Consider the following 23,532-nt stretch of genomic DNA (forward strand, 5'->3'; position numbering starts at 1 on the left):
GGAGGTTTGGCTCCGCAGAAGCACAGAGTTGGGTGTTTGCGCGGAGCGAGCAAGTTCCCTGGCAGGAACTGGTTCCCTTTGGGATTTTGGCTGGGGGATGGGCGGGGGAGATGGCGCTGGCGCTTTTGTTCCCCGCCAAGCTGAGCTCTGCCGTCCGGGGGCTCAGCAGCTCTCCCTCCCTTTGTCCTCCAGCCTTCCCGCTTTCCGAGCAGAGCTGTTAACTTATGACCTCCCAGACGCTAAGTCGCGCTTGCTGTTGGAACACAGTCTGTCCGGCCCCTCCGCTTTTGCCAGCCAGACTCGGGGGCTCCGCTTGGCCGGCGAGCCGCCCCTCCGCCCCGGCTCCCTCCCGCCAGTCCGTGGAGCGCGCACCGCCTCGCCGCCCTTCCTACCCTCTTCCGTGGGCCTCTGGTCTGCGCTTGACTCCGGAGACTCCCTTCTGCTAATCCTCTGGCAGTTTTCTGGGTTCTTTAGGCAGGTGTAGGTGGAATCTAAGTGATCGGCAGGACGCGCTGTGAGCCCCGCGTCCTCCTACGCCGCCATCTTCCGGCACTCTTTCCATGCAGACATTTTAGAAATCAGAAAAAAAATTATATTTTAATTAACCAAACAAATAAAAATATATATCTTTGTGGTCTAAAAATAGGGCAGAAATGCAAACAGGTGAATTAGGCTGAAGTTCAGACCTACTTGGAGTCCAGGAGCAGGCTGAAGTGGCCCGGAATTCGGGTCCTGTTGGGTAATGGGAGAATAAAATGGTCTGTATTGGTGGGAATCAGAGCCAGGTTCATTACATGGAAGAAAGTGTTGGGATGGAACTCAGTGAATGAGAAGAAACTGAAAAATCCTTCTGAGGATCACTGCCTGGGATTTCATTTTGTATGAAGCTTCAGATTTAGAAATAGCTGAGGATTTCTTAAAAGTCAGGTGGCAAAGGCTCTCGGAGAGGCCACTTTTGAGCTAGTGACTCATTTTGCAATATATATAGTTTTATGGTGGGACATTTCTGTCTCAATATTAGGTTAGGTACTGGATTAGGATAACTTTTGATTGGGAGATTTGGTTTCTGATTTATGCCTCAACTAAACATATCCCTTAATGCAAAACATGAGTATTGTAACACTTGTCATGTAATACTGTTAAATGTATGCAATATATGACTACCAAATATTGGATCATTTTACTTTCCTGTGATTATGTTTCCTACTAAATTACTTATCATGCATCTAAGTGTACAACATTTTATGATTTTGAATTAATTACTAATATTTCGGAATTTAGAATTCACAGAAATCTTTTCTAATATTTCAAGACTTGCTGTGTACTTTTTACACTCAACTCTTCCTTAATATCAGGCTGCAAATGCCAAGAAATGCCTATACAACGAGTAAACACTTGGCAGAGATGAATATATTTCTTAGTATTATATGCAAAATAATCCTTGGTGTCTATTAAGGGGAAAAATCCACAACACTCTTTGAAAAAGTTATTAAGAGAAGGAACATGAAATGACATTTTGTATCACTTTGATAAAGTAAGGCAAGTTTATCTTATATGCCAGTGAAATACGTTAATCATCTATGTAGTTTTCAAATTTACTAAGTAAAATATTAAAGATTATTTTGAAGCTGCCACAAAAATTTACTTATGATAGAAGGTATTGGCTTTTATTTTATCAAATACACTACATTTTCTTTGATACTTCAAAACTTTGTCATTGCTAGGTTGATATTTTGCCAATAAATTTCTTGTATAAAGTGAATTAAATTATTTAAAGGGAAAATTAATTGGGATAGAGGTAGGTGTAATTTTTAAATAAAATTGTTAGTTAAATTTCAATTTTTGAAAATTGAATGTTGAAAATGTTGCATTAGACATTAAATTATTAATAATTAAATTATTCTCACTTGAAAAAAGTTAAAAACCAAATAAATCACTAATGGAGTCCTCTTGTGCTACATAAAATAAATGTGACATTAGTAAAATACAGAGTTTCTCTTTATTGTTTAAAACAACAAGTAACCCAAAGGAAAATTTGACAAAATACATATTGGGCTTCATAAATGAAAAAAAATGCAGTTTACTCAAATTGTAATAATGGAATGGTTTTCTAAAATTAATGATAATTAGAACAATACTGACATAGGCTTTTGAACTGCATTTGGCAAAAAGTTAATGAACATTATAATGTGGAAAAAAAATCAGTAAAATCCAGAACTAGCCAGGGTGAAAAGATTGGATACTTTCATGTGCTGTTGTTTGAATCTTAAAGTAGTATAAACTTTTGGATATTAATTTGGCAGCTTCCACATTTAAAATGTGTATGTCCTGGGGGTGCCTGGGTGGCCCAGTCACTTAAGCTTCCGACTCTTGGTTTCAGCTCAGGTCATGATCTCACAGTTTGTGAATTCGAGCCCCACATCACACTCCCCACTGACAAGTGCCTGGGACTTTCTCTCCCTTTCTTTCTGCCCCTCCCCTGCTCATGAGCTTTCTCTCTTTCTCAAAATAAATAAACTTTAAAAAAAAGTAAATAAAAAATAAAATGTGTATGTTCTTTGTTCCAACAATTTTACTTTTAAGAATTCTGTCCCACAGGAATACAGTCATTGCTTTTATTTATTACATCATATAATTTAAACAAAACATTTAGTTATGGTGGCTTAGCTGTAAGTGTGCTTTAGCATTTTCACACTGAAATGTGTATTGTGTGTTGTATGTTATAACATAGTGGTATATAATACTAAGAGAAGGTCAAGTCTCTTCGCAAAATTGTTCCAGGACCTTACTAAACTACTAGAAATGCACTGGTAAGGACCCATGGCAGAGATACAATTTAAATGTCTCTGTATGACATTTTAATATGTATTAAAGTTATGCTTTTATCTTTGTAGATAACCAAATTTTCTATATATGAAATATGGGACTTATATAGCATTTTAAAAGAATGTCTGAGGAAACTGAAAAATGACACACAGAAGAATGGGCTTTGTAGCACATGAAGAGGTTTTTTGCTTTCTTGAAGAGCAGAGAACCCCAGGGTTTTAATGTACATGGCATCTATCCCTAGGAAGTATAACAGTTTTTCAGGCTTCAATGTTTCTTTCAATCCAATTAAAGCTTTCTAGAAATCTGGAAAGAAAATGAAAGGTTTAAATGGCTTATCATGGATAAAAAGATTAATGATTTTAAAATCCTAATGCATTCTATATATTAAGGAATAGGTTTTTGAGAATTTTGAATGTGACTATCTCTTAGTGCTTATTACATTTGTGCCTGAATTATATTGTAACACAGACTGAAATTCTGAATTCTTTGAAAGAGAGTCACAGTGCAGGTCTTCATGACTTCTGTCACTATCTCCTCATTAACAATCTTAAGCACCATTTTACCAAGTTTTCTATACATGGGGAAGAATGTGCAAAATGTCCTGCCTTTTTTTGGGGGGGGGGGGTAGGATCGATTTTCCCTTCAATGATGTGGTAAAGGTTTGTTATTTTTTAACAGTTAAGCAGAACACATTTAGTTTTGTTGAAAATCTGTTGGATTCATTTGGTTAGGCTCAAACATAGAATGTGACCTGTACCCCTTTCTTACCACCCAATCTAATATTGAAGCTTTCACAGTTTCTTTATGCTGTTTACCACTACAGCTATTTATGACAGTTCGAGCAAAGGCAAGAAGGAGGCACACTATTTAAGCTCAGGCACCAACTGTTCTCATTCTGAAAACACTAACGGCGAAATTCTTTTAGCTGAGAACCCATACAAGTTTCTAACCTTGATCTTATTTATTATGACACCAATATACTCTTGTCAGAAGAAAACCTATATTTTATATATTCAAGAAGATCTGTTTCAGATGTTTTTGGCTTCATGCTGGGCTCTTTATCATAGATTTCTTTTATAATCCTCATAACTTTTCTTTCTTGAGATTATTACCCAAATAAAAATATAAGGGTTATTTATAGTACAATCTGAAAACTAATATGTATGATTTCTACTTTATAGTCTCATATTTGCAATTTTGTACATGCTCATGCTAATAATTATGTAACAATTTCAGTATAGTTCCTAATCAAAACCATAAAGATTACCTTTCTCATATAGTTAAAATTTCACATACACTCTCTCACCCACAGACACTATTTTCTTACTCTAAATATTATATTGTGCACATATCTTGTGCATATGAATACTGCACTTTCATAAACCTTCTGCATATGTCACTAAACATATCTCCAAAGACCCTACGTTCTAGAGATTAGCAATTACTCAAAATTTATTGTGAGAAGGTTATGATTTTGCTTTATTGCACTGTGCTTTTAGTATTTTGCAAGGATATTTTCATTTCACTAAGGAAAACAATTCCAGATTACTGTTTTCTACCTAATCAGTTTTTCTTTACCTATCATTTAATCTTTTCACACCTAACCAGATTATATCAACAGAGTACTTTAAGATTTTGACCTTCCTTTTGGTTATGTAACACTGTACCATGTCTCTTTATTCTCTTAAAAAGAACAGCATGAAATGAATTACCTTGGAGGTGATATCTACATAAGATGATATAAAATAACTTTTGTTATTATTCTGACCCTGAGGGCTACAAAGAAGGAAAATATGTTATCACATACTTGTTACTTTGGTTACAACTTCAAATGTTCTGTTTTAGAAGAATTGTCTACCCTTTGTTCATCAAAGTTTTAAATCTCCATTGCAGTGAGTTTGACATAAAACATAATATCGTTCATTTTCCTCCTATCACTGTCACATAGGTAGCTATAACATTCGAATGAAATCTCCAAACAACTAAAACATGATAAATAATTCTTTCAGTTAGACTAACTAAACATTTCATAATTACATCATCTGCATGACAGATATATAAGAAAGTTATTGTAAAATAGATAATATCACAAAAACTGGTTTGTTTAAAATATTAAATATTTTGTTACATTACCTATCATGTCAAAAATAAATCAGTTTTAGTTTCGATCTTATTTATTTATAAATTACATTAACAATCATAATGATTTTATTTAGTTTAAACATTAAAATTTAAAAACTCTTTTGAAAACAAACAGAATCAGAGAATTCTGTGTTTTGGGTAAGGCACAAGATTTCCACTTTTTCATCTATAAAATGGGACTACTATGCACTTAATTGGGATTGTGTGAACGTTAATGAAATCAGTATATGTAAAGCACACAGTGAGTATACAGATACAGTTCTCTCTTCTCTCACATGTTAAGCACATAGAGATTATTTACTTTGGAAAAACCCTTTAGTTCATGAATCTCTGTGACCTACTGATTCCCTTAACAACCAATGATTTTCCCCATGTAAAAAACAATATGCAGAAACAAAATAAAAGTACAAATGTGGCCATCATATGTGTTTATGGAGTTCACAATTTTTGGGAGAACATTCTTCTAAAAAGACAAAATACAATCCAACCTGTGTTATTAACAAACAGATGTGAAATTAAATGGAAGTTGAATGTAACTTCTCAGAAGAGTTGGCATGAAATCTATACTTTAAGATCGATGAGAAGGTTTTAGGTTGAGAATAGGGCTTTTATCTTATTTTATTTTATTTTTTTAGGTATTCCAAATAGAAGGAATAGCATGTGCAAAATATAGAGTTTTAAAGGATATAATAAATCTGGGGAACCATAAGAAACTTAGTCTGGATTTCACCAAGGGAAAGTGGAATAAGTGATAAGAGATGAATTGATATTGGAATATTGAGGCCATTTGGAGGATATCTTTTCCCAAGGGAAGGTGCTTGGATTGCATCGTGGAAAGTCAATGGAAGTTTAATTGGAAAAGACCAAGAACATATTTGATTTACAGGAAAATAACTGCATTGCTTATATGGACACATTGAAACACAAATTTTCACACCTCTTTATTCCCTTCTATATTGGCTATACTGACTTCCTGTTATACAGGAAGTAACTGTTATACAGTTACTAACCATATGAATCATTTAACAATTTAACAAAAATGCTGCAAAATAACATAATTCTAAAATACCTATTACTGATCATTGTCCTGGTATCTTTACATGTATTAGTACATGCTCCTCACAACAAATCTGTGAAGTAGGAATTACAATTATACTTGTTTCATAGTTGGCAAAATTGAGGCACAGAGTTTAGGTAACCTTTTTAGGGTTTCACAGGTAGGAACATTAATTATTTAACTATTTCAGATGTTACATAATGTTTACCTAAGGATATCATCTCTTTGGAAATCTTACACAATCTAAGTGTATTTTTAAACATCTGTATTCAACAAAAATTCTGAAAAACGTTAAGATTAAATATCCATGAGGGTAAACACCATACATTTCCTTGAACAAGTAACTAGATGAAATTTGCATGGAAATCAGTGCTTAATATTTATATTTTAGCTATGATCCACACCTCTATCATATTCTAAGAACAGAGTTTAGATTTTACTGAAAATTAAATTTATTATTTTGATTTTTTTATTCTATTTAATTCACTGATAGTTTATTACATAGAAAAGTATTCATGTCTATGTTTTTGTACTTTTGTTAACGTTTATTTATTTAGAAAGAGAAACAGAGAGATACATATCATATTTATTTCCTGGATGCATTTGACAGTTTACTTTTCCTCCAGAAGAAAATGATATTCTATTTCTGTAATAGCTGTATTATCACTTTTTAAAAAGTTTATTTATTTATTTTGAAGAGAGAAAGAGAGAAACAGAGACAGCATGAGTGGGGAGGGGGCAGAAAGAAGAGGGAGAGAATCCCAACTTCTGATGCAGGGCTCAACCCATGAACTGTGAGATCATGACCTGAACCAAAATCAAGAGTTGGGCACTCAACCAACTGAGACATTCAGGCCCCCCTACCCATATTATCACTTAAAGTAATATTTGAGGGGTGCCTGGGTGGCTAGTCAGTTAAGTTTCTGACTTCCACTCGGGTTGTGATCTTACAGTTCATGAATTCAAGCCCCACATTGGGCTGTCTGCTGTCAGCACAGAGCCCGCTTTAGATCCTCTGCTCCTCTCTCTGCCCCTCCCCTGTTCTCTCTCCCTCTCTCTCAAAAATAAATAAACTTTGAAAAACAAACAAACAAAGTAAAATAATCTTTGACAATGTTGGACAGAATAATGGACAGTATTACTTAAAATTAATTCAAATAACAATTAAAAATATTATTCAATATTTATTGTGAACAATACCTTGTGTGGTACCCCCATATTTCTTTTGTAAATTTCCTCTTGGTAGATTTTGACTATTTTTTCATTATTATATTGGCTCTGATTTTTTATTATATTTTATATTTTATATTGTATTTTATATATTTCATTGATTTACTATTTTTAATTTAGGTACAAATATATTACCCCTTTGTCAGATATGCTGCCAGTATTTTTTTCAATTTATCATTTGCTCTCTACAATACTTACAGTTTACTTTAATACACATAAGTTTTAATATTTGAAAATGTAGTCAGAGAGATTAACCTTTATGATTTGATTTTTGGCTTCTCTTTTATGTTTTAAGAATACCATTCCAATCAAAATTATGTAAGTATTGATCTTTATCTCAGGAGCAATTATGCATACAATATTTTGTCTTCTCCTTATGCCATCTTGAATAATCTGTTTTCCACTGAAATGCCTCATCTTCTTTTTAACTACATATAGCTCATAATATAAACCCTACTCAGCAATACCTCCCCTTCTTCTCTGAAACTCAATGGCCAACCTGCGGTCTTCTGCTGACTAAAGTCCATCTCATCCAGGCAGATCATGCTCTTTCTGAAAGCCTCACCGCATTTAATGTTGGTGTTATTCATTACAAAATCATATTAAGGCCATTTAACTTGTAAAATATATACCTTAACATCATAACTAAACTATAAAATATTAGATGTCATGACTTTTTATTACATAATTGTATAGCTTCATAGTTAAGCACAAAGACTTTCTGGATTCCATGATGTTACAACCTGGCTCTATGACATAGTGGCTGTGAAACCTTTAGCAACTTATTAAACCTCTTCCTATTTCAGGTTACCTATTTGGCAACTAAGAATAATAATCAAGACTAAATGAGTTAAGGGGCCCCTGGGTGGCTCAACCAGTTAAGCATCTGACTTTGTTTGGCTCAGGTCATGATCTCACAGTTGGTGGGTTTGAGCCCACCCTGCCCCTCCGTCCTTCCCTTTCTTGTGCTTTTCTCTCACTCTCTCTCTCAACATAAGTAAATAAATTAATTAATTAATTAATTTTTAAAAAAGACTAAATGAGTTAATAAGTGTAAGTCTTTAAGAACATTCCTTGACATAAAGTAAACAAAAGATTAGCCATTATTAGATTAGACAGTAAGTGCATACTTTTAGTACAATATTTAACTTATAGCAAGTGCATAATACAACTTTAGTCAGTGACTAAAACCTATGTTGAGGTTTCATTGTTTTTTCTTTAAAAATCCATGTACAAAAAGTATTGATAAATACATACAACTTTCCCACTAAGACAAGGATATTTCCACCCATTATCCTTTACAGCATCATATTGGAATCCTAGCTAATTCAGTAAGACAAGAAGGAAATGAAAAAACCTGAGATTAGGAAAAAAAATTTGTCTTTGTTTTCAAATGACATAATTGTCGATGAAGAAAACCTAAAATTGGAGCGCCTGCATGGTTCAGTCAGTAAGGCCTCTGACTTCGGCCAAGTCATGATCTCGTGATTCGTGAGTTCAAGCCCCATGTCAGGCTCAGTGCTGACAGCTCAGAACCTGGAGCCTGCTTCCAGATTCTGTGTCTCACTCTCTCTCTTGCCCCTCCCCTGCTCATGCTCTGTCTCTGTCTCTCAAAAATAAATAAATGTTAAAAAATTTTTTTTAAGAAAACCTGAAAGAATCAACAAAAAAACTCCTCAAGCTAATAAGCAATTGTAACAAGGTTGCAGGATACAGGTTAATATAAAAAAGTCAACTACTTTCCTACATAGCAACAATTAATGAGTGGGACTTGATATTAGAAACCCAATGCCATTTACATTAAACTCCCTTCTCCAAAGAAAAATAAATACTTACCCATATATCTAACAGAATTTTGGAGGAGATAATCAAGAAAGAATTTGGAGGAGATAATCAAGAAAATGTGACGACCAGTTGATCCTCAACTTGGACTCTGGCAATTAGAGACTCTTTACCCCTTCCCTTGTTATTGAAATATGCTTTCTGCTTGCCTTCTCCATACACAGAAGCTGTTCCAAGGGCACAAATTTGAGATAGAAATGTGGTGTTGAGGCTATCTGGACTGTATACATGACTGAACCTAGTTAAGTGTTTTTACAAACTTTAATGATGCTGGTGGGTAGGTGGGAAGATCTACTCATCTCGCAGCCATCCAAGACAAGCCTTACAAGTAACTTCCCTTGTTTATTAAGACTGCCACCTACCAATATGGAGTGGGTTTTCTATTTCTTTGGTCTCTCCCTACCCTCAATGAATGGGAGCCAATTTCAGATTACACCAAGGAAATTCTCAAGGAGTTGGCAAACCAATAGTACAAGATAAATAATACAAATCTACAAAACTCTGATGAAAGAAACTTTTTAAAAAATCAAATGAAGAGAGATTCTATGTTCATGGATAGGAACATTCAGCATTGTTAAGGTGTCAATTATTTTCAACTTGATGTATGGATTCACCACTATCCCAACCAAAATACTGGTAATTTATTTTGTGGATATCATCAAATCAATTCTAAAATTTATATGGAGAAGCAAAACACCAAGAAAGGTAACCAATTTTGAAGGATATAACAAAATTGGAGGACTAATACTACCCGACTTCAAGACTTACTATAAAGCTACAGTAACTAAGGCAGTGTGGTACCGGCAAAAGAACAAAGAGATCGATAAAACGGAATACAGATCCCAAACAGAACCACATAAATATAGTCAATTGATTTCTGGCAAAGAAGCAAAGGCAAAAACTAAAAGTCTTTTCAACAACAGGTGCTGGAACCCTGGATATCCACATATAAAACAGTCAAACAAACAAAATCTAAACACAGACTTTACATTCTTCACAGAAATTAAAAATGGATCACAGACCTTAACTTACAAAACTCCTAGGAGATAACATAGGAGAAAGTCTAGATGACTTTGGTCATGATGATAACTTTTTAGTTACAAACTCAAAGGCATGATCCATGACAGAAACAATTGATAAGTTGAACTTTATTAAAATTATTTTTTTCTGCTCTGTGAAAGGGAATGAGATTACAAGCCACAGACTACAAGAAAATATATGTAAGAGATATATGTATTAAAGGACTGTTATCAACAATATATAAAGAACTATCTTTTTTTTTGGTTTCAAGTTTTTGTTTAAATCCCAGTTGGTTAATATACAGAATAACTTTATTTTAATTGTTTCAGGTACAAAGAACTCTTAAAACTCAATCATAAGGGGGGCACCTGGGTGGTTCAGTCAGTTAAGCATCAACTCTTGACCTCAGCTCAGGTCTTGATCCCAGGGATGTGAGCTCAAGACCTGCATTGGGCTCAATCATAAGAAAAGGACAAACCTTACTTAAAAAATAGGCAAAAGACATGAATGGACACCTCACTCCAGAAGATAAACATATACATATGGCAAGTAAGCATATGAAAAGGTGCTTCACATCTTGTTATTAAGAAATGCAAATTGAAACAACAATGAGATACCAATACATACCTCTTAGAATGATCAAAATCTGGAACACTGACACCAAATTCTGATGAAGGTGTGGAGCAACAAGAACTCTCATTCATTGCTGGTGGGGATGTAAAATAGTGCAGCTGCTTTGGAAGGCAGTTCGTCAGTCCTACAAAATTAAACATACTCTTACCATGTGATCCAGCAATTGCACTCCTAGGGTCTTACACAAAGGAATTAAAACATATCTACACCAAAATCTACACGCATATGTGTGTGGCAGCTTAATGCATAAATGCCAAAACTTGGAAGCAACTAAGATATCCTTCAGTAGGTGAATAGATAAACAAACTGTGGTATATCCAGATACTAAAATATTATTTAGTGCTGGAAGGAGTTAATAAATCATCAAAAATTATGGTGTAAACTTGAATGCATATTACTAAGTGAAAGAAGCAAATATGAAAAGCCTACATATTATGTGACTGAAACTATATGGCATTCTGAAAAGGCAAAAAACTATGAGACCACAAAAAGATCAGGGATCACTAATAAAAGATTAGTGGGGAGGGAAGTATGAATAGATGAAGCCGAAGGTTTAGGGCAGTGAAACTATTCTGTATCATGGTATAATGGTGGATGTATGTCAACACACAATTGTCAAGACCCATAAAAGGTACAGTGCCCAAGAGTGAACCCTGAAGTAAACTATTAACTTTGTGGAATAATTATGTGTTAACATAGATTCATGAATTGTAACAAATGTCCCACTCTGGTGTAGGATATTGATAGTGGAGTCAACTATGTATATACAGAGAAGGGGAGCAGGGAATATAAGGGAATTCTCTGTATTTTCTGCTTAATTTTGCTATGAATTAGTCTATTTAAAAGGAAAAGAATACACACATACATGTGTGCATGTGCAAACACACATGAAAGTACATTAAAAATAAAATAAAAACTTTGAAATATATAGGCATCATTATGACAGTTATTTTTCTTGTACTTGGCTGTATAGCTAATGACTATTTTGCTAACTTTTATAACTAACACAGTTATTAAAAATGGATATATTTCTAGTCAGTCTGATTATAAGAGTTTTCATTTTATTTTCTATTTTTAAATAATCATTGTTGTGGAAGTTCCAAATTCTAAGTTGGTTCTGTGGCCACAGTTTCTGAAATATGCAGTAAAATAGTCATTTGTCTTTCTTCAGTATCTTTTCTTCATGCTGTTCTCCTTGAGATAAATGACAGATTCTCCTAGTTTTGTAGGTAAAACAGATTTTGAAAACAAATTTTTTAGAACCATGTACTTCAAGCTGGTTTAGTAATAGAGTCCCTATATTCTTATAACATTAATTACAGTTTTTACTTTTTAAATTAGTAATAAGTGTATATAAGAATGAAATGTGGACCACTTCATTAACCACTAAATGGTTGATTTAACACTTGTTGATGTAACACTGTTGATTTCTGTTTAGAAGATAAGAGATTTAAATATCAAGATTATCAGAACAAGCCATAACATTAAATGACTGCAAATGAAAAACCCTGGGATGTGTTGAAGAATGCAGGTCTACTGTGCAAATTACCCCTTTTAACAACAAACTATTGAAGATATATAGTTTGCAACTATCTAATAATTTTTGAAAAAAATTACAAATATACTCTGTGTCCACCATGGTTGTAGCCAATATGTTTACATCAGATACCAGTAAAGACAGAGATTCTTACACTAATAGAGCTTAAATTATTGCAGAAGGACGTAAAAATAGTGATAAAGATAATGACTGACCAAATTTTATAGTATACTAGAAGGCGATAGGTATGATGTCTATGAAGTTTTTACATGTTTATTTCTCTGCATTTTACTCCTAGAGATGGAAGAATATAAAACTATATATCAGCATGTAATGCCTACATTCCTTTCCTCATTGGACGTTCTTACTCTAGTAAACTGTTTTGAATTATAAGAACAACAAAATAAATCATCTGCCAATTATAACTCAATTATTTTTTGTTACTTTTAAAAGGCAGTTTTTATTTTTTCAGTCTCAAGAACACTATTTCAATATATTATAAAAGATGATAGGCTATGAAGTATGACAATTTTGCTTTTATACTACATGACCTTTCTATACTTAATAGCAGATAAACTTTATTAAAACACTAGTGCTACCTTATTAAAATATAGGTAATACCAAGGAATATTTCATTGCAATGTGGTTATTCTTTACCTATTTCCTTGTCCCAAACCATATTGAGCAACTTTCTATATGTCAGCAACATGGATGGGTTTAAATGGTGTTTGTGGAAGGTAAGAGAGACTAGAGTTAAAAAGAAATAGTATATCCTGATAGTATTTGATTTCTCTTCTTGGTGCTGGGAAGCTTTAAGATACTTCAGTTTACCTTCATTATTAATACCTAGGGACAATAAGACTCTTATACAAGGTGGAAACACCCAACACTGGATCATTTCATCAGAAGCATTCCAAAATGACAATCTGAGGCTGTACAAATAATACCACTCTATAATTATTGAACTAAAATCCGTGCTGTAATATAAACAGTAGTATTACATTTTCAGTAAAAATATATGAAGTAGATTAGCAGTCATAAAAAATTCCCAACATTCACTGATATTAATCCTCTGAAAATATGTATTTTAATTTTATTACACAAAATATATATAATTATGAACACAAATAATGAATTAGTCAACAGAAGTGAATTTCATTATTGTCATAGTGTTGTATCACACAATAAAGAAAGATTGTTTTTATTAGGGCTTAGTCTTCAGAAGGTTCTTGTTGTTTGGGATTCCCTTGAAAATGCAATATAGTATCTAGGGATTTTCCCTTACTAATTTAGAAATACCTCCAACCATATTTCCTTATCGTCCTTGGGTATTTTGTGCTTTATCCAGATTAAATGTTTTTCTTTTTTTCCTTCTTAATATTTGATTTTTTTTCTTTTGTGGTGTACTGAACCTAAGGTTATTCCATATGTTTCTTACCTCTTGATGTTCAAATCTTTGTGTAAGCCCCTCTTCTAGTGTGGTCTTGATCTGTCACTTGTTTTTAACCAATAGAATATGGCAAAGGTGATAGAATGCCACTCCGTGACTGCATTATATTACATAAGACTGTTCTGCCAGCTCTCACTCTCTTCCTGGAATTTAAGAGCAAACTGCCATGTTTTTGTTTTGTTCGTTTTGTTTTTTGTTTTGTTTGTGTGCTATTTTTTATTTGAGAGAGAGAGAGAGAGAGAGAGAGCGCATTGCGAGCAGGGGAGAGGGAAAGAGAAAGAGAGAATCCCAAGCAGTTTCCACACTCAGTGCAGAACCTGACATGGCACTTGGTCCCATGAGCCTGGGATCAGGACCCGAGCTGAAATCAAGAGTTGGACACTCCACTGACTGAGCCTCCCAGGTGCCCCCAAACTGCCTTGCTTTAAATGGCTTATGGAGAGGGTCATATGGCAAGGAATTGCAAAAGACAGCAATTTCTTACGATCATCCTCCATTTGACAGCCTTCATGAATCCAGAGTCCACAACCATAGGGCCTTTAAAAAACTATTTGCCTATGTGAGCTTAGAATTGGATCACTCCCCAGTTGAGCCCCTAGATGAGGACATAGCCTGGCTGACTACAGCCTGTCAGACCCTGAACGGAGGACCCAGCTAATGCCATGCCCAAACTCCTAAAGCACAGAAAATGAGATAATAAATTAATGTTCTTTCAAGCCATCCAGCAAATATGCATTATTTGTCATAAAACATAGAAAAGTAATACACTTCCCCACCACTATACTTTCATGCAGATTCCACTGTCTATGTTAACTTTCTCTCCTATATATACAAATCAAAAATGTAAATTAAACACCATGGTCTACATTAAGTCTTTGTTGATTTCTATTAATGTTAAAAAACTCTATTTTCTTAAAAGCTCCATAATATTTTACTAATTATGAATATTAAATGTTTTATTGAGTAAATATAAAATTTCAAAGATGGTGCCAGATCTTGTAAACACAATCACACTCCCTAGCATTAAAGATCTCAAAAAGTGCTACAAATACAGTAATAATTAACTACTTGCTAGTGATTATATTTGTGATATAACTTTATTTTATATATTTAAAATTAAATATCAATATTTTAATATTCATTTTAGTTCTTTAAAACAGTATTTCTTAATTTTGCATGGGTTGGGTTTGTTTTTATATAATGCATACCCCTAAAAGGAAACACGTGCTTAAAATAATAAGCATATAATTTTTAGAGGGATCAGGTAATCCATTTCCATGGATTTGATGTTAAGAAGTATAACTATCTTACAAAAAGAATGTACATAAAATATTACTCTTGCGGTTAGCATGATTATACCATGTACATTACAGTGAGAAAGATAAAAACTACAGTTTCAATTAGTTCATTAAAAATAATTTTTTTAATGTTTATTCATTCTTGACAGACAGAGAGAGACAGAGCGTGAGTAGGGGAGGGTTAGAGAGAGAGGGCGACACACAGTCTGAAGCAGGCTCCAGGTTCTGAGCTGTCAGCATTGAGCCCGGCGCGGGGCTCAAATTCAGGAACCGCGAGATCATGACCTGAGCTGAAGTCGGACACTTAACCCACTGAGCCACCCAGGTGCCCCTAGATTTACTTCATTTTCATACTCCATGAATTAAATATTAAAAAGACAAAGTGTCTTTGCCATATGATAAATTGTAAAAAGACCGCCCATTTCACATGATTTTACAAACACACAGAAAACTTCAAGTCTATAATGATTGAAGCAGTGAAAGCTCAAGCCAGGATATGTAAGTTTTTAAAAATTTTTAAAGAAATCTTCTCCCTAAAATAAAAGGTTCATAGAATTATTCAGAAGTCATTTAGAGCTCTCAGCATTGAAGATAAAATTTGAAAGCATTATGTTTTTATAAGTATGGTTTATTTTGGAAGTAATTGGCTTTTCAAACTTTTATTTAATTTATTAAAAAATATTTCCAGTGTCATTTTAATTTTTTTATCCCCTTAAATTTTTATTTGGAGATATATATTTGTCCAAATACAATTTTCCAATACATATGATCATATATATATAAGCACTTTTCATGGATATATCCTTATGACTGGGAAAATCTTACTCTATAAATGTTTATAAATGTGTACATGTATATATATGTGCATATAAAAGTACACATTCTTAAAATATATTTGCAAAAACATGGTCATATCATGCACACTAATATGTCCATCTTGTTTTCATTTGAATATATATATGTGTGTGTATAAAAGACAAATATATATGCAGAAATATATGTAAATACTATATATATATATACACACATATGTACCCAATATATACACATATGTGTGTATATACATATATGAAAATTTACATATTCATATATAGGCTTATCTCATTCTTTTAAACAACATAATAGTATCATATATTATAAATATACAGTTATCAGCTGATCAAAACTTTTGATATCTTCAGAATTCTGCTAAATACATAAGCAAAAATCATTCTGATTTATGGCTAGTGAGCAAATATATCTATTAATACAAACTAATAAATGTGAATTTGCTTGGTGAAAGGGCATGAGAGTGTGTAATTTGCATAAATATAATCAAATTTTTCTTTAAAGATGTGGCAACTAATTAACTCTTTTACCATTGCCCCAAGAATTGATGATCCAAGAAAGACTTAACCTCCACTACCTCAAGAACTCAGAGCCAGCACTGCTAACAGACACTGGACATTGGATGCTGCCACTAGATGCATTACCAAATTTATCTCTGCCAGTGAGATTTAGCTTTTGACACACCATTCATCCATATAATGCAGGTTCCTTAATCACGCTGTTTCTACTCAAAGTCTACAGTGAGTATATTTGACTGACAAAATCATTGTCAAGTTGTAAGTGAAGTTAGTAAGGTGAATATCTACTGTGATTAACTCACTTATTAATTATATCATAGTGTTTCATATGCTCAAAATATAAAAAGGATTTTTTAAAATATAAAAATGTCCACATTATGTCTATTCATTGATCTATCTATATATCTATACCTATCAATACAATACGAGACTTTCTCCAGTATGGAAGATATAGGTATACATAAAGACATAGGCATGTACACAAAGCCTTAATTATTATATATGGAGAGAGCCACACATTACATCATTACATGTATATATCTACACATCACATATATGTATATATATCTGCACATTGCATAAATATATCTTATAATAATATTATATATATTACATATGCAATATTTTCATGATGTTTTCACAACAGGTAAGAAATTTGTGCTACTTTTTGATATAGGAGAAGCAGGAAAATCAAACCAGGTATACAACAAGTTTATTTTGGGATACTTACACAATATACCTAAGTAAAAAATACCCATATGAGTTTGGATTAATTTAGCAAATATAAAATTCATAAAAATAAAACGTCTAAAAATTGATTTCAGACACAAAACGATTATGTTGTACTCACCATTATGGAGTGCAGTAGAACTAGTATTGTGGGTTATGATTGACTCAGAATAAAACCTTAGAATAAAACCTGCAGCATTTGGGGGCGCCTGGGTGACTCAGGTAAGTGTCTGACTTTGGCTCAAGTCATGATCTCACAGTTCATGAGTTCAAGCCCCATGTTGGGCTCTGTGCTGACAGCTTGGATCCTGGAGTTTGCTTGGATTCTCTGTCTCCTTCTCTCTCTTCCCCTCCCCCACTTGTTCTCTCTCTCTCTCTCTCTCTCTCTCTCTCTCTCTGCCTCTCTCAAAAATAAATAAATAAACATAAAAAAAGAAACTGCAGCATTTGAAAAGCTGCAAAAGAGAATGATGTACTAAAAATATTAAGGGAGAAGAGGAGGACTAGAAAGAAAACAGTCACTTTAAAGAAAGTAAAAACAAAAGAAACACAAAAATGGTTAATAGTGTTAAAAATTCTCAGGAGAATACAAATATATAAGGATAGGAAATTTTTCATTTTAATTTTGCCACTTGTATGATAAGGGATATATTTACAAAAGCAGTTTAATGGAACAGAAAGGTAAATCCGTGCCTTGAATAGTTACTGTATCTGAAGAAGTAGAGGAGGCAAGTATAAGGTAATCTTTCTAGAAGTATGTATGTAAGGGTAAGCAGGGTGGTAGACCAGTTGCCAGACTAAGGAGAGGGTAGCTTATCTATTTGTTGGTATGTATGTATTTTGAAAAGTGGTATTCCTGCATATATCTGCATAATTTCTGTGTCTAAACTAAAATGTCCAGACAGAGAGTGAAGTTCAAGGCATAAGACCAATGTTGACTAACATTTTGAGAAATGTCCTGTTAGAAACGAGAAGAGAAAGTGCTTCAGGTGTATATAAAAGGGGAAAAAATTTCTGATTATTTTTGGGAAAAACTTCACAGAAAGAAAATAATCAAATATATTTATATTTTTAAAAGGTATATACTTTCTGAATTGAGAATGGTGATAGAGAGAAAGGCATGCCTGCCTGGAGGAGATACATGTAATATATCAAAATTTCATCTAGTTCTGTTTCATATTTTGATTTCTTTGGGCATAATTCCTCTGTCCACTTTCAGCTTTTCCTCCTAAAGAACTCCCATTTATTTTGTAAAAGAGGAATAAGACATCATTTCCTCCTAAAAACATTTCCCTCTATATCATCATCATCTTCTTCTTCTCCTCCTCCTCCTCCTCCTCCTCCTCCTCCTCCTCCTCCTCCTCCTCCTCCTCCTCCTCCTCCTCCTCCTTCTTCTTCCAGAGGGAGAGGGAGAGAGAATCTTAAGCAGCCTCCACACCCAGCACAATGTGGGGCTCAATCCCACAATGTGAGATCATGATCTGAGCTGAAATCAAGAGTCAGAGGCTTAACCAACTGCACCACCCAAGTGACCCTACCCCTCTATATTCTTAACACTTCAAATGAAATAGATCTCACCCCTTATTTGTTCCGATTTCACTCCATAATACTCCATTGTATTTACCAACATTTTCATATATTTTTGTATATATTATATAATTGCCCAGGTTCTTAAATAATTTAGGGATAAAACAAAAATTGGTGGACTCTCTAATTCTCTGCAGCCCAAGTTTCAGTAATAAGGTATTGCCCTTATTACTGATAGGTTTTTCTAATTTGTGTATGTAATTTACTATTAAAGACTTATTGTTCCTTAAGAATGACAACACTGGTCTTAGGCAGGCTTCAGCCTCTCCATTCTTCAGTCATTCATCAACCCCTCAAATGGAGAATTTTCCTAAATGAGTCAGCAGAATGTATTTATTTTTTTATATGCAAAGAGTTTTTATATACAATAAAAGTACATCAAGAATGTGAGCTTCCTATTCTCCACATGGCATCATCTTCCCTCCAGTCACTGCTGAGGCTTCCATGACCTGGGGAGTAAGTACCCCTTCATAGCAGACCAAGGTCAAAATCCATTGTATGCTTAAACTTTAAGTTACCTCTCTATATGATATGAGTCCAAAGCAGGTCAAAGGATTCTCTACAAACAACCAAGGTCAAAATGTAATGTCTTTATGTTAAATCTTTATGTCTATGTGTAGATGCTACTACGTGAAGAGTTGTGATTAAATGATTTCTGTACAATTTCTCCTCTTAAGTTTTCATCAGTAAATCAAAAAGAAGTTTGTCAACCAAGAGTGGGATAAGAGAGGAGTTCTTTATTGTTTGATGAGAACAATAAAATATTGAGAGGAAAAAGTAAGACACTAGCATCCACATTTCCTGTTTAGTTTTTAATATTCCCCCTGCAATGTGTTAAATGTTGGCATCTTCCCCAAAAAGGAAAGGGTCTTACCTCTTCATAAAACTTGTAGCATAGAGAAGTACAATTTTGAGCAATGCTCAGGCAGACCTATTATAAAAAAAATATTAAAGTAGTGGTTTAGGCAGAAGGAATATGGTCCCAGAGGGAAATATAGGAAGAAATGAAGAACAATGGGTATGGTAACTATACAATTAAATCTAAATTAATATTTGTTTAAAACTAAAAAAGAAGTAATGTCCTCTATGATTTATATACAGAGAGAGAAATTGAATTAATTTAAAAAATTACATAGGGGCGCCTGGGTGGCTCAGTCGGTTGGGAGTCCGACTTCGGCTCAGGTCATGATCTCGCGGTCCGTGAGTTCGAGCCCCGCGTCGGGCTCTGTGCTGACAGCTCAGAGCCTGGAGCCTGTTTCAGATTCTGTGTCTCCCTCTATCTCTGACCTTCCCCCATTCATGCTCTGTCTCTCTCTGCCTCAAAAATGAATAAACGTTAAAAAAATTTAAAAAAAATAAAATAAAATAAATTACATAAAAGTTGAGAGGGGCAATGTGTTTTAAGGACCTAATAATATCTGAGATGTGGTAAAATTTCTCATTTAAATGAGAGTCTAATATGTCAAGGATTCATGTTGCTAGGGTAACATTCAAAGAGTAGTTAAAGAGTGTATGTTTGTATTAACAGTAATCCCGAAGGAGTTAATAGGAGAGAGAAAGAATATAAAGTAGTTGAGACAAACTAAAGACAAAAAACATAAGACAGTAGACAAAAGCCAAATATGACAGATAACAATGTATGCTAAATGAATTAAACATTCTAATTGAGACAAAACTTGTCTGTCCCAATGTATCCTTGATTAAACCAGATCACAGAACTAATATAGATTTTCCATTGTTCTTTACAAACATCTTTTTTTTTTTTGCTTAATTTTCTGTTTACCCTTTTCTCTGTGGAGATTCACCACCACATGATGATAAGTTTGATTGAAATTACCAAAGGAAATAGTTACATGATATAATGCCAAGTGATAGAGATATTCAACGATTTTGACTCAAAGCAGACTGACTCCATGTAATCAAAATTCGAATGTTCAATGATACACAGATTCACCAGTTATCATTAGGAAAAAAATGTCAAAATAAAAACTGGACCATGCGTGGTGGATGTGGGTGGCTCAGTCAGTTAAGCATTGACTCAATCTTGGCTCAGGTCATGATCTCACGGTTCGTAAGATCGAGTCCTCTGATGGGGCTCCACACTGACAGCATGGAGCCTGCTTGGGATTCTCTCTCTCTCCCTCTCTCTGCCCTCCCCCCTCTCTCAGCTCCTCCTGCCCCTTGTGTGCACTCTTTCCCCCTCTCTCAAAAATAAACAAACAAACATGAAAATGATTGGACCATGCATGATATTCTAGTGGGGCCATTCTCTCAGTCACCCCAGATTTGAGATTCTGGTCCCCTTATGATAAGGTTACCCCCTTATCATACACAAATAAGTGGCACAAGATGATCAAACACATTCCTGAGAATCTACTACCAGCCAGGGAGAATCGACGGTCCATCAGTAGGCCATCCCTTGGCAGATTTCAACGCTGAGTTATGCTTTAGTTCATCAAGCTACTCTACCTTTTTCTTAGCTTGTGTGCTGAATCATTGATAGACTTTTTAACTCCTGTCTGATAGACAAAGGTCCTTTATAAAAGCCTGATAATTTTATCCTTCAAACTGTATTATACCTACACTTCCATTTTGCGGAATAAACTTAGTTCTTTTAAACTCTTCCTACTTGCAGGTTTGCTCTTCCTCCGTTCTCTGTCATGTGCTGTCAGAGAAATCCTGCTTGTACCTGTTCTGTTTGTCTCTGCTCATTCTATCTCATCTCATTGGATCTTGTTGCCTAGAAAATAAATTCAAAAATTCTTTTTTTCCTGACCGTGATTCTATTTATACTCAGCTTTCAATCTGCTTTATCATTTTTGTAGTTTTACTTCTCACTATACTCCTCCATTTCACCAATGATCTGTGTAAGTTGGAAATAAAAAAGAGTATGTTTCCTTTACTAGTTGGACAACATTCTGATGCTGTAACAGACAAACTCTCAAACATCAGTGGCGTAATACATACACAGATTATTTCTCACTCATATACTGTCCATCATGGGTAGTCACTAAAATGGTGTTTGCTAACCAGATGCATCACGCAATCAGGATCATTCCATTATGGGGCTCCATATTTTCTATGGCTTAGGAGTCTTTTGCTCCCAGTGAGAATATGGAACCTAGGAAGGGAGCTTTATGCAAGGGCCCGGAAATGCTCTCCAGGTTAAAACTCAGTAATACAGACACAGTCATCTGCCAAGGAGGCTGGCGTGTAGTTGACTCTTGCTGAGTACCAAGGAAGAATAAGACACCATTTCTATAAACACATGTCATTTTTGACACAAGGCAATGTTCTATTTTCTTTCCATAAAATATTCTTCTTTTTAAATCCCTCCCTAATATTCTCTTACTATGATTCAACATCCAACCTCATCACTTTCATCGAATTTATTTGATGCCTCTAACAAAGAAATCTAAAATTTATCTTTATATATATATCTTTCCTAACAAATTTTATTTTTCCTTAGGTCAAATATTGTATTAAAGTTAGTATTCAAACCCATTAATTTTTTAGTTTATGTGTTTATACATAGCAGATGTACAATAAAAATGCGTATTGAATTGATTAATTATTCATTATTCCTCCCTAAAACCAGAATTCTTCCAGGCGTATCAGAGAGATACCTATTTCAACTAATTATTTTTAAATGTTTGTTAATGCCCAAATAATTAGTAAAAATTTAACAAAAATTCAACACATCCTGAACAAAAATAATCTCTTAATTATAATATATTTTTCTTCCCACAAATGAATTGGCCACTAAACATTTCATAAGGCACTTAAAAAATTCCCATTCATTCTTGTTCCAGTTTTTTAATTAGTTTCTGCCACTTTTGTTTTCTTCAGTTAATTTAACTCTCAGCATATTGCAGCAATTATTGCTGCCTACTCAAGCACATTTGTAAAATTGCTACATATTATGAATATTCATACTGATACATTAAAGTTAAAGTAAAATTGACCGGGAAAGGACTTGTACCAGAACATTTACCATTAGACTGGTGTCTCATACATAAAACGTCATGATTGACTATTACACACACATACACACATACACACACACACAATTTATATATGCACAAATATAATTAAAATGTATTAATACAAACTTGTAAATATTAACATTATCATTCAAAGAGAGTTTCCAGAAAATATACTTTAGTTAATGCCATGACATTAACTTTTAAATGAATGTTGTTAATTGTCCCCTTAGATGGCTCCATTTGCTATTGAATAATAGAATGCAAAGCACAGTGAAATTGAGAACATTTTCATATAAATGAGTATTTAGCAAAACTAAAAACTTGATTCAGAATGTGAGCAGGTATTTTGAAGATGCTATTAAAGATTTTAAATATGATTATTAGGAGGAAGCTCAATTAAATCTGTTTTTCAAAAGATATGTTATTGATAGAAGAAACATGACATCTAGTAAATAAAATCAAATATGGACTCATTTTTTGAAAGGTTAATTTCTAACAAAAGGTATAGCTGGTTAGAAGAATAAGGGAATTTGGTGTGTGTAAGAGAATTCACTAGGACAATTAATATCAAAAGCTTATAGTGTTAACAAACTAGAAACTACATGGTGTGGAGTTTCAGGAAAGGAAGTTTGGGAACAAAATAGAGAGAGCCATATATCATATGTTAGGGTTGTTTTGTTTGCTTGCTTGCCTTTTGACCGATAATCATTTAAAAGTATTATAAACAATTATAAAATGTTAAGCATAAAGATATAACGATCACATTTGTGACAAGAGAACCAACTGTGGAAGAAATGGGAGTCAGAAAAAAACGGAAAGGCCTACAAATATAGCAATATTAATAAA

General features: G+C 33.9%; 1 long non-coding RNA gene across 1 annotated transcript in view; it reads right to left on the minus strand.

Moving 5' to 3' along the window:
- Positions 1 to 2,664: 2,664 nt before the first annotated feature.
- LOC122230509 overlaps positions 2,665 to 23,532 on the minus strand; it is a 106,989-nt gene continuing 86,121 nt past the window's right edge. Inside the window, exons 3-4 of the long non-coding RNA XR_006207499.1 lie at positions 10,748 to 10,877; positions 2,665 to 3,132 (exon numbers count right to left, since the gene is read on the minus strand). This is a non-coding gene — a long non-coding RNA (uncharacterized LOC122230509). The remainder of the gene's footprint in view (positions 3,133 to 10,747; positions 10,878 to 23,532) is intronic.

Source organism: Panthera tigris, chromosome C2, assembly GCF_018350195.1.
Source record: "Panthera tigris isolate Pti1 chromosome C2, P.tigris_Pti1_mat1.1, whole genome shotgun sequence".
Taxonomy (NCBI): Eukaryota; Metazoa; Chordata; class Mammalia; order Carnivora; family Felidae; genus Panthera; species Panthera tigris.